At 37.5% G+C, this 12,276-nt stretch overlaps 1 long non-coding RNA gene across 1 annotated transcript; it reads left to right on the forward strand.

Moving 5' to 3' along the window:
• Positions 1 to 3,640: 3,640 nt before the first annotated feature.
• On the forward strand, positions 3,641 to 10,505 carry LOC147548163 (uncharacterized). The gene is made up of 2 exons (XR_015236553.1): positions 3,641 to 3,868; positions 5,875 to 10,505. It is a non-coding gene; the product is annotated as an uncharacterized LOC147548163 (long non-coding RNA).
• The last annotated feature ends 1,771 nt before the right edge of the window (positions 10,506 to 12,276 follow it).

Genomic DNA, 12,276 nt, shown 5'->3' on the forward strand with positions numbered 1-12,276 from the left:
TTCATATGCATAGATTTGTTCCTACTTGTCAATATTTTCGATGCATATACACCCCCCTTAGTTTGATTTTAGTAAAAGTAATGAACGAATTATCAAACCAGAGAAGTATAACTAATATGAGTAAGAGTTACTCCCTGTTTTTCATGTCCTTGCTCCGTCGCTTCTGACATGATACCTTTGTCTAAAGAGTTTTGCAATGACTGAAGAGTTCAGTCTTGCCTTTCGTCGGAGTTATTTGCCTTTTTCTGTTTAGAGTGTCCTGCATAACACCATTCTAAAAGAAAATCTTGATCCTGAGTTCTTTTTATTGAGGGAAATCAAAGAGGTTCTCTTGTTTATATTCAACACCGTTATTCGGTAATGAAAATTGTTTCTCTGACTCAAGCCTATGAATTTTGGGTCGAGCCAGACATTTTGTCGACTTTACCACATTATAGTATGAAACAACTTTAGTATCTATATGCTTGATTGAACAAGAAGGCGTTTAACCAGTTAATTTTTAGGGCCACCAGCTGGCTTGGCCCGCATTGTGGTCGCTTATGTGTTGGTTCCTACATAATGTATAGAACTGTAAGAATTGTTTTATGCTATGATATTAAAGCCAAGGCTCTTGCTTAAGTCCAGCGTTACTGGTCGCTAGGTCGACCAAGTGACGGAGTTTCGACAATTATTAGGTCCAAAGATGGTGATCACTTTTTCGGGCGTTCTGTTGGACATCCGTCAAATTGTTTATATAGCGTTTGTGTGTGTTCGTACCATAAACACGGGAATTAAAAAGGTGTCTATCGGGTCTAAGGACCCAGGTGTTTGAGAAATACTATGAACCAAGTAAAATATGAACTATTATGATAAGAAACTTCCCTGGTTGTTGTAGTTGAACTGATCTCCTCCAGCCAAAGTTGCGGGTTTGGTTGCTTTGCTCAGAGTTCTGGGTTGTTCCAGCTGAGCTGCAACCATTATTTGCTCCGAATCATGATCGCACGTAATAAACAAATCATAGTTAGTAGTGAATAAATCAGAACTTGACTATAAGCAGGTTAAAACTTAATAGTAGGCCAGCTAGAAGTGAACCCGAACTTCGCTTGATCTCATTATTTAACATGATAAACATGGTGGGAGTGTCAGTATTTCTTCCTACGGAGAAACAGTTGTTTTACTCGAATTACTTACATAAGTTGTCTTCCTTGTTTGTGATCCCAAGTCTCACGCTTGAAACAAAAGTGTCATTAGCAATTGATTGAATTAATTGAGCCATGGACGTTCCAATAACAAGCATTCCACCATAATAAGCAAATGAGGCGGTACAAGTATTATTGGCCAAAGTATGATTAATGCCAGTTCCGAGTTGATTAAATTTTCGCAACTCGACTAATTAAAACAATCATACCAAAATCTTTAAAACCACCGTTATGAGAAATCCCACGAGGTTTTGACCCATGAATCATTCACATACCTTTTAGCCCAGAGTACGTGAAATCACTTTTACGAGTTTTTTACGAAGCGGAACTTAATGGATATACTTGTGCAGCAATATCATAATCAGTTGAACATTCTATAAATCTGACCACGTAGTGGAGGTAGCAACATCTCCTTGTGACTATTTGTGAATGGGTTCCTGAGTCAAATTCTTAAATTGTACTCTTGGATGCTAAATGGTAATTATTGATCTCTACAAATTCACTAAGTGGAGAACTTGTTGAACAAGCACTATAACCTTTTAACCTTCTTTAATTGAATATTAACTAATTATGATGTTGAAATTGTTTTCCTGGATACTATGACTAAGATGCACCTTAACGGGATTAGAATTCCTCGTAAAATGGTGCCAACTCTTATACCGGACTCGTTAGATACCAGCTGAGAAGTTAAATCAGGTCTTGTAACACAACTGGTCTCTAACATGATGATAGTTTAGGACAACTTGGTCAAGTTGGGACTCAACATACTCGGGTTAACTTGTATCCTATTTGACAATTCTTTCAAGCAATTTTACAAACAACTTATGTGCCTTCTTTTTTTTTTTCTTTTGGAAATCAAACTTCATTGAAAGGCCGAAAGGCTAATGAAAATTACATCATGAAGTTTAAACTAACAAAGACACAACCAACATCGGGCAAACAAGACAAGTTATGCCTACTTGGGGAGCGTCTGGAGTTGTCTGATCTGACTGGTTGGCTACTTTCACCTTCTTCTCTTCTTGTAACCTTCACTAACCAACTAAAGGTAGATTTATAACCGATGCTTCTTTCACCTTCTTCTCTTCTCGCCGTCAACCGTGGCATGAAAATCTCTGGTTAGCGCATCTGATTCTGGTACATCGGTAGAGAGAGTTGTAGTTGATGAAGAAACTCCCAATAGTGGTCTATGATCATAACACTGGGTTCTGAATAAACGAAAATAACAAAAGGTCCTAAAGACTAACAAAACAGGCCCTGAAGACCAACAAAGAAACATATCTTTTGTAAGAAATCTCTCTTAGCTCTATTTTATTTCAATGAATGTTTTTAAGTACATTGATTTGCTTTTATACTAAATTGAAGAGGAAAAACAGAAAAATGCAAATAACAGAAAGTTTGTTATGAATTTGTTATGTAACTAACTTTCTCTTATTGTAGGAAGAAGATCTTGAGGCTGCCTTTATACTATAAACTGTCTTCAAGAGTTTGTGGCTGCTTTTAGAGAATGACTGGAGTCAACTCGTGTTAACTGTTATGGGTGCTCTTAGACCAAGACTAGGTCATATCTGGTATTCATGACCTAAGTATAAAAGGAATCGAAATCCCTAATTCTCTTCTTTCAGCTTCTTCGAAAAATCCCTAATTCCTCTTTTCTGTTCCATCGAAACCCTAGTTTTACAGCCCCCCTCAAACCGATGATGAAGATTTGTGAATCATCAGTTTATTCTGAAAGAAATCAAAGAGATCAAGTGGAATTCCTTTAGTAAATATATCTGCTATCTGTTTCTTTGTTGGAAGATGATGAACAACAATGGTACCGTTCGAAACCAAATCCCTAACATAGTGAAAATCCACCTCGATATGTTTCGTTCTTGCATGGAAGATGGGATTAGAAGCAAGAAACTTCACACTAATGTTATCACAGTATAATACGAATGGTTTCTTCAAGGAGAAATCGAGTTCATCCATGAGGTAAGACACACAAACCATCTCTGTTGCAGTATTTGATAGAGACTTATACTCTGCTTCTGTAGAGGATTTAGCAACCGTAGCCTGTTTCTTCGAGCTCCAAGAGATGAGACTCGATCCAAGAAATAGACAATAACCCCCTGTTGACTTTCTCGAGTCAGGACAACCTGCCCAGTCTGAATCTGAATAGGCTATAAGAGTTGATAAATCTCCCTTTTCCAACTTAATACCAAAACCCATTGTTCCTTTAATATACCTAAGTATTTTTTTAACAAGTACTAAATGAGATGTTGTTGGCTTGTGTAACACCCCTATTCTCTATATATATCAAATTAGGTAGAAATAACAAAAACTCTAGGTCAATTTGGGGTTGGGCCTAATATGAAGAGTAAGTTAGTGTGGGCTTGAGCATCATAAAAATAGAAGTGGGTTAGAAGGAAAATTAGGGCTGCTTGAGTTAATTATATAAAAAGGGGTCTAGAGCTCTTTTTGTAGATCTAGAACAAAACTTAGAGAGAGAAAGAGAAATGGTATTCTTTGGAGAAGATTTTGATGAATAAGTTGAAGAAATCTATGTATTTATTATGTTATGGTTAGTATATCTTCAACAAGCCACTCTTAGTGAATGAAGAATGGATAAAGAAGAAAAGAGGTAGAGATGGAGTTCTCTAGAGAGAGAAAGAGGCATGATTGTGGTCTTGATGTCATCTAAGGCAAAAGAGGTAGATTTCTTATCTCCTAATTCTTTTGTAGGCTTTTTCAATTGATTCCATGATAGGTTTAGTATTGTTAATCACATAAAGTTCTATAAAGAATGATTGAATGATTTAGATATTATTAGTTCTATCTTGAATTCCATAAAATATCTATATAGGACAATGTTTTGATCTAACTTCAAAATTAGATCTGGATTGATTGGTAACGAATCTAGGTGTCTATCTTATATGGTTGGAAAGGTCTTTTTGTCTACTTTCTAGTGGTTCAAACGGTGAGTTAATTGGAGTTCCGAGCGAGGAGTTACAATTGTTTTCGTACGAGGTGTCAGAGCAGTCCCTACTGTATTTCTGTCTAGATTAAAAGTAAATCTGGTACTGATTGATAATGAATCTCGGTGTGTATCTTATATGGTTGGAAAGGTCTGTTTGTCTACTTTCTAGTGGTTCAAACGGATAGTTAATTGGAGTTCCGAGCGAGGAGTTATAATAGTTTTCGTACGAGGTGTCACAGCAGTCCCTACTGTATTTCGGTGTAGATTAAAATTAGATTTGGTATTGATTGGTAATGAATCTCGATGTGTATCTTATATGATTGGAAAGGTTTGTTTGTCTACTTTCTAGTGGTTCAAACGGTGAGTTAATTGAAGTTCCGAGTGAGGAGTTATAATGGTTTTTGTACTAGGTGTCACTACAATCTCCAATGAACAAATTGATTGAGATAATTCACATGGTTTCTATTCTTTAAGCAATGTATTTCTTAGGTATATGATACCTTATATTGGTGAGTCTATATTTGTTAACTATTATTGTTATTTGTTTGTTTAAGGTTGTGATCCACGTGGAGATCTATTATGAGTATCATCCATTTTGATTTGTCACGTGTTGTTGGCTTGAATGGTTTGGTGAACTTGTTTGTAATTCTTTATTAGAGCCAATATTTGTGGTGTGATGCTATTATGATTGTATGATGCTATTATGTGTGTGATGCGATGGATGTGATGGAGGGTTGAATGAGTTTATGTGGTTGGTTCGACCCTCTCTACCGGAAGTGATGTAGGTATGGAGCGTATGGGGTCGGCGCTAACACAATGGATGACCTTGTGGGCCACACTCTCATTCGACTTATGTTTGTTGTATGATGCTATGATGTGATGGAGGGTTGAATGAGTTTATGTGGTTGGTTCGACCCTCTCTACCGGAAGTGATGTAGGTATGGAGCGTATGGGGTCGGCGCTAACACAATGGATGACCTTGTGGGCCACACTCTCATTCGACTTATGTTTGTTGTATGATGCTATTATGTGTGTGATGTGATGGAGGGTTGTATGAGTTTATGTGGTTGGTTCGACCCTCTCTACCGGAGGTGATGTAGGTATGGAGCGTATGGGGTCGGCGCTAACACAATGGATGACCTTGTGGGCCACACTCTCATTCGACTTATGTTTGTTGTATGATGCTATTATGTGTGTGATGTGATGGAGGGTTGTATGAGTTTATGTGGTTGGTTCGACCCTCTCTACCGGATGTGATCGATGTATGGAGCTAATGGGGTCGGCGCTAACACAATGGATGACCTTGTGGACCACACTCCCATACAACGTGGACACCAACTTGTCATATCATTCGACGAGAGTTGGATGATTGTGTCTTTTGGCATAATGTTTTGTCGGCTTAATTGTCAAGTTAGGGTTTTATAAAGGTCTAGCTTGGTGAATAGTGTGATCTGTTTATATCTATTGAAAAGGAGAAAGATTATTATCACGAGAGTTAATATTGGATTAGAATACGAGGACGTTGAAAGCCTAATAACCAAGAACATAAGTTACTAATTTCTACATGCGTGTGGTAAATCTCGTTGTATTATGTTAGTTGTCACGTTAAATTTCAGATAACGCTAATAATGAATATGAATGAAATACTTCCTTGATTGGGGATTGAGCTTGCCTACCCGAGACTTAGGTTTGAGGAAATCTACTGCAGTTGGGTTTTAACCCAGCTATTTCATTTTTCAGGTATTGTTTGTGCACTCATGGTAGGCGTCACTCGTGGATCCAGTTTGAAGGTCTCAAATCTTCGATTTCAAGGCGGCTTGAGATTTAGGATTTGGGGCGTTACAGCTTGTGCATGAATTGTGCTGAGTAATTTACTCCAAAGGATATGTCTGGACGAGTTAAAGTAAGATACTGTAAGGCACCTACCAGACTTCTATACTCTGTTGGATTGGATAACTCATCACCCTCTGTAAGTGAAATCCTTTGTCCAGTAGATACAGGAAGTTTAGATGGCTTGGAATCCAATAAATTTGCTCTTTGTAGTAGTTGTAATGCATACTTGTTCTGAGTTAGAAGCATATATTTCTGTATAGGATCATGAGATACCTCAATTCCTAGGAAATAGGACAAGGAGCCCAAATCTTTCATTTTGAAAGCCACACTTAAATCTTTGATCAAGGAATCAATATGAGAAGTTGAGCTACCTGTAAGGATGATATCATCCACATATAACAAGAGAACTAATGTCCCTGATGAGGAATGATAGACAAACATTGAGTGATCTGTTCTACTTTTATGAAAACCATATTGATAGAGGAATGAGGCAAACTTGTTGAACCAAGCCCTAGGAGCTTGTTTTAACCCATATAGAGCCTTGTGAAGATGGCAACCATGTGTCTCTTTGCCTGACTGTACAAACCCTGGAGGCTGAATCATGTAGACATTTTCATCAAGAATGTCATGTAAGAAGGCATTTGACACATCAAGTTGCTTGATATGCCATGATTTTGTCACTGCAATTGTGAGTACTATTCTGATGGTGTTAGCTTTAACCACTGGGCTGAATGTTTCATCATAATCAATTCCCTCTTGTTGGTGAAAACCCTCAGCCACAAGTCTGGCTTTATACCTTTCAATGATACCATCACTCTTTTGTTTGAGTTTGAAAACCCATTTGCAGCCAAGTACATTCATATTTTTATCATATGGGACCAAAGACCATGTCTCATTGTCTAATAGAGCTTGATATTCATCATTCATAGCCTTTGTCCATTCACAATGTTTAGCAGCTTCCTTGTTAGATTTTGGTTCAGTAGGTAACTCTACAATGGACAAATAGGCAGCATCTAAAGTGTGAGATGATGAATAATGAGCCACAAAGTTTGATGGCAGTTACTTACTCTTGATAATTCCATTTCTGCCCCTAGTTATAATCTGACTAGGCTGCTGAATAGACACTGGAACAGGAGATGTTGTTGGTGTACTAATATTAGTATTAGAAATGCCCAAGTCTCTTGAACCAGACCCTCTAGAAGCTGGATTAGCTGGTGTACTAATATTAGGTGTCCCTAATTCAGTAGAGATGGACTGTCTATTTGGTATAGATGGCAGAGGTAAGCTAATATGTGAGTGTTTATTCTGATCACCACTAGACATGTGCTGCTGGATGTTGGAATAAGGAAAGTTTCCTTCATCAAAAGTGACATGTCTAGAAATATAGATCCTCTTGGATATAGGTTCATAACATTTATAACCCTTGTGTTCATTACTATATCCTAAAATACACATTGAAGGCTCGTGGGGCTTAACTTGTCTTTCCTAAGTACTCCCAAATGTGGGTAACAAGCACATCCAAAGATTTTGAATTGGGAGTAATCAGGAACAACATGAAATAGTACTTCATAAGGTGATAACCCTTGAAGGGTTTTAGTGGGTATTCTGCTAATGATATATACTGCAGTGTTGGAAGCATCAAACCATGAGAATTTTGGTAATGAGCAGTGAAAAGATAGAGTGTTACCTAGTTCTGTGATATGTCTATGCTTTCTCTCTGCCTTCCCATTCTGTTGTGGTGTGTAGGGACATGAACTTCTGAAAATAATACTATTTTTGTCTAAAAAGCTTCTGAATTCACCTTTCATGAGTTCTGGAGCACCATCAGATTGAAAGTAGACAATTTTTTCCTTAAGAAGATTTTCAGTTGTTGCCTTGGAGTGTGTAAAACACTTAATACTGTTTGACCTTACCTTCATAGCATATATCCAACTAAATTTACTGAAATCATCAAGGAATAATATATAGTATCTAGCTCCATTAGGTGTGGTGATAGGGGCTGGTCCCTAAACATCACAATGAACTAAGTAAAGTGGAGTATTGGTAGTTGTAGAGGAATCCTCAAAGGGAAGACATTTGCTTTTGCCTAATTCACAAGAAGAACAAAAAGATTTCTCTTTTGAAGTAGAAAAATGGATTTTATCTTCCTTATGTAATTGTTGAAGTACACCATGATGAGAGTGACCTAATCTTGCATGCCATATGTCATAGTTTGTAGAAGTTTGAGCTAAATTAGCTGAGTGAGACCTATGTTGTAGTAGACTGTTATGAACCTCTATAAGATATAGGTTTTGTTTCATAGGACCTTCTGCCAAGAGCTTCTTTGACCAAATGTCTCTAATAGTATAGCCCCAAGGCAGAAATTCAACTGAGCATGAATTTTCTTTAGTAAATTTTGAGATAGACAACAAATTTCTCTTAAGATTTGGAACAAATAACACCTTATTTAGTTCAAAAGTATGGGTAGATGTAGATAATTGACAAGAACCAGTGCTAGTAATTGGTAAAAACTTACCACTACCCACCATGACAGCCTCTGTGCCTTGATAAGATTGACTAGATATCAGATTTGAAGCAGTGTGTGTCATATGACTGCTGGCTCCTGAATCAGCCAGCCAGGCCTTGTCTTTAACTGAGTCAGCTTCTGTGACTACATGACATTCATCATAATCTGACATGATTGTGACACAATCTGAGAAAATATTATTATCCTGATCATGTACAATTGCTGTGTGACATTCTTGAAAAACATCATCATCATCATTAGTCCATTCAAATTCATATAGAATAGCATTGTTGCATTCAAGTAAAGACTCATCCTCATATAAGTAAGATTGTGGTTCTGTTATAGGATCATGAGTGTTTTCTATGCTAGAATCATTTGACTCATGCTGATTTTGAGTGATAGCCCATATGAGGTTTATTTGGTGTATACCTAAAATAACAGACCCCAGCAGAATGTCCCCATCTTTTACATATACCACAAGGAACAATGGTGAAATCAAAATCATCAGCCCTAATACCCACTTTGGTTTGAGAATTTGATGGTGGTTTGGCTTGAACTTGTGAAATTGCAGAATCTTTCTTAATTTGACCTAGATTTCTATAATATGTAGGTGATGGTTTATACCCTGGTTTTGCATATTGATTTTGATTATACCTTTTGACATAATAAGCCTCTTAATCAATATCTTTAGATAACAACCATTGCTCATGTTGAACCAATCTTGACTTGAGTTGAGCAAAGGTTAGGTGTTCATTATTTGCTCTAATGGCAATGGTAAAAGGATCATAATCTACACTTAAACCCTGAATTGCAAATCTTATTAACTCAGGTTCACTGACTCTATCATGAACAGACATTCAAGAATCTGCAATTTGTTTCAGTTCTCTGAGATATTCAGTTATGGATGAATTTCCCTTCTTTATGGTCTGTAGTTTTCTTCTCAATTGGTCTTTTTGGGACTCAAGACCTTCATTATTAGTAAGATAGAGATAATCCCAAATCTCTTTAGCTGAGTTTAGACCATATGTATCATAGTAAACAGATTTAGATAGGGTATTTTTCAAATATGATCTTACAAAACTCTCTTTACTTCTCCACTATTGGAAGTCTGGGTTGACCTGCTCAATCCCATTAATGATCCTAAGTTGAGGTGGTGGTTCAATGGTGCCTGTGACAAACCCTAGTAACTCATAAGTGCTGAGAAGGGTTTCTACTTGGTCTTTCCACACGAGATAGTTAGAATCATCTAACTTCTCAGTAATGAAGTTAGTAACAGATGAAATTGGGGGCAAATTACCTTGAGATGAAGCCATTTGATGATTGCTTGGAAAGAAGTCCGAAAAAAAGTAATATTCTAACCTTTTGAAACTGAAATCTTCAAATTTCTTGATTTTGATGATGATGAATGTTAAATCTTCTGAATTTTAATCTTGATTTTGTTTATCTTTACGAGATGATGATTGCTTTTGAGCTATTTGAGAGGAAACCCTAGTTTTGGATCTGCAAAACTAGTTTTGGATCTTCAAAAACTAGACTGATACCGTGTAAAAAATCTCTCTTAGCTCTATTTTATTTCAATGAATGTTTTTAAGTACATTGATTTGCTTTTATACTAGATTGAAGAGGAAAAACAGAAAAATGCAAATAACAGAAAGTTTGTTATGAATTTGTTATGTAACTAACTTTCTCTTATTGTAGGAAGAAGATCTTGAGGCTGCCTTTATACTATAAGCTGTCTTCAAGAGTTTATGGCTGCTTTTAGAGAATGACTGGAGTCAACTCGTGTTGACTGTTATGGGTGCTCTTAGACCAAGACTAGGTCATATCTGGTATTCATGACCTAAGTATAAAAGGAATCGAAATCCCTAATTCTCTTCTTTCAGCTTCTTCGAAAAATCCCTAATTCCTCTTTTCTGTTCCATCGAAACCCTAGTTTTACATCTTTTATTGTACTAAGTAAATAAAAACTAGTAACTCTTTCTTCTCCTTTGCTCCGCAACACTCACTGGAACGATCTTTAATTTCGATCCAACTTCTATGATGTTCCGCCATAATCAGGATGTCGCCGCCACCGCGGAAGAACCGTCAAATTGATTGTATAAACTATAATGAAGGGTCACTGTTGTTGTCGCCAGAAAATCATCAATGTCGCCGCCATTGTCACCAGAAAACTGTCATTGTCGCCGAAAAACTGTATCTGTCACCAGAAAACCGCCACCATCACACCACCACAGAAATCACACCACCACCACGCCACCATCACGAAAAACGCCATTGTCCTTATTAGTAACTTCAAGCTCCTGATTTGATTACAGAAGGCACGTTCTCAAGGGAAACTCATGCAAAATTTATGAGCAAGTTGAATAAGAAAACATATTATTAAATTTAAATTAGAAAGAGATTTAAAGGGTGAACGAACTTACCTCACCAATGATGATAGCTCCATTGACGACAGGGATGAGTATTAGGCAAGTGAGCCAAGCCCCTCCATGATAATGCAAGTAAAAATAGCAATAAAGAAAAGAGTACTTACACCTACAGTTCTGCCATAATTGTCTCCGCCACTAATATCTTTAGCCGTCACCTTGAAACATTGAGAGTCTGGGATAGAGTGTTTATTCTTTTTCTTCTTCAATGATAATAGAAGACTCTTCTAGGATTGACTGAGTACTGAGGGATGATGGAAGTTGTTTAACAAACAACTATACCTAAATAGGTGGTTTTCTGGGGAAAGACTAGGTTTTTGTTTTAAGATTTGTAGACCGAGAAAGCTTCAACCTACTCGTCTTGGGCTTCTTCCCTTTCTAATCAACTAGAGTTTGAGACAAAACTGTTATGTGGTTATAGACAGGAAAGAAACTGAGATTCTAGAACAGGAAACCAGAGACTATGTTTTTCTTTTTTATTTTAGAGAGAAGATATACGAATGGGGAAGAAGCCAAGGTTGCTTCGGCTAGTAATAAATTTCTTCATGAAATCGAATTTGGGTATTCCAAGACTTTGAATCGTTTGAGATTTTGCTGGAGAGATGCCCTCTTTCTAGCGCCCAATGCTGATGTCAAAAAAAGACCTTCCGTTATATCAAAATGAAAAGGGAGTTGAGGCATGACAACCTCATTATGATCGAATATTCCGTCTCCTTCCATTAGAGACCTGGGGGGAAAATCTGCAAAAAGAAAGAAAACCGCTCCGACGCTCAAGGCAGTCAGATTGCTCTTTACAGAAAAATAATGAATATTGAATGATCCTTCCGGGTTTGGAGTCTGTTAGACTCGTCTGGCTTACCTTGAAGAAGGTGATATGAGACCCTTTTATAGACCGAATTAGGGTCTCCTTTCGTAGTTATCATGTATCTAGGATAAATAGAAATATTCTAAGTTCAAGGATATTTCGTAGATATCCTACCGAGGTGATAGATCTTCAAGGAGATATTTCCTCCCTTAAGACTCTTGAAGCCCAAGCTTACTTAAACACTTCCAGATCTGTAACCGACTGAGATCTCCTTATATATTTCAGGATTAAGTCGGTAAGTCAGTGCGCTTCTACCTGCCAGTTATGGCGTAGGGCATCGACCGAACCTACCGAACCCCCCTCATTCCTCTAGAGGCCCCAGGGTTGATCTAGCCATGCCGAGGGCGTAACAAGGCTGGTTTCCTCTAGTCGACCTCCCAGTTAGCGGATCGTCAAGGATTCAACGGTCCTGCTGCCTTAAACTGGGTTGACCCGTTGGTTTTCAGGTCTGATCTTGACTCTTCAGACGTTAGTCAACGTCTGATCATTTTTATGTATCATCAGGTTTCAAG

Source organism: Eschscholzia californica, unplaced genomic scaffold (genome assembly GCF_041429995.1).
Source record: "Eschscholzia californica isolate CP2 unplaced genomic scaffold, dmEscCali1.0.p SCAF_3, whole genome shotgun sequence".
Taxonomy (NCBI): Eukaryota; Viridiplantae; Streptophyta; class Magnoliopsida; order Ranunculales; family Papaveraceae; genus Eschscholzia; species Eschscholzia californica.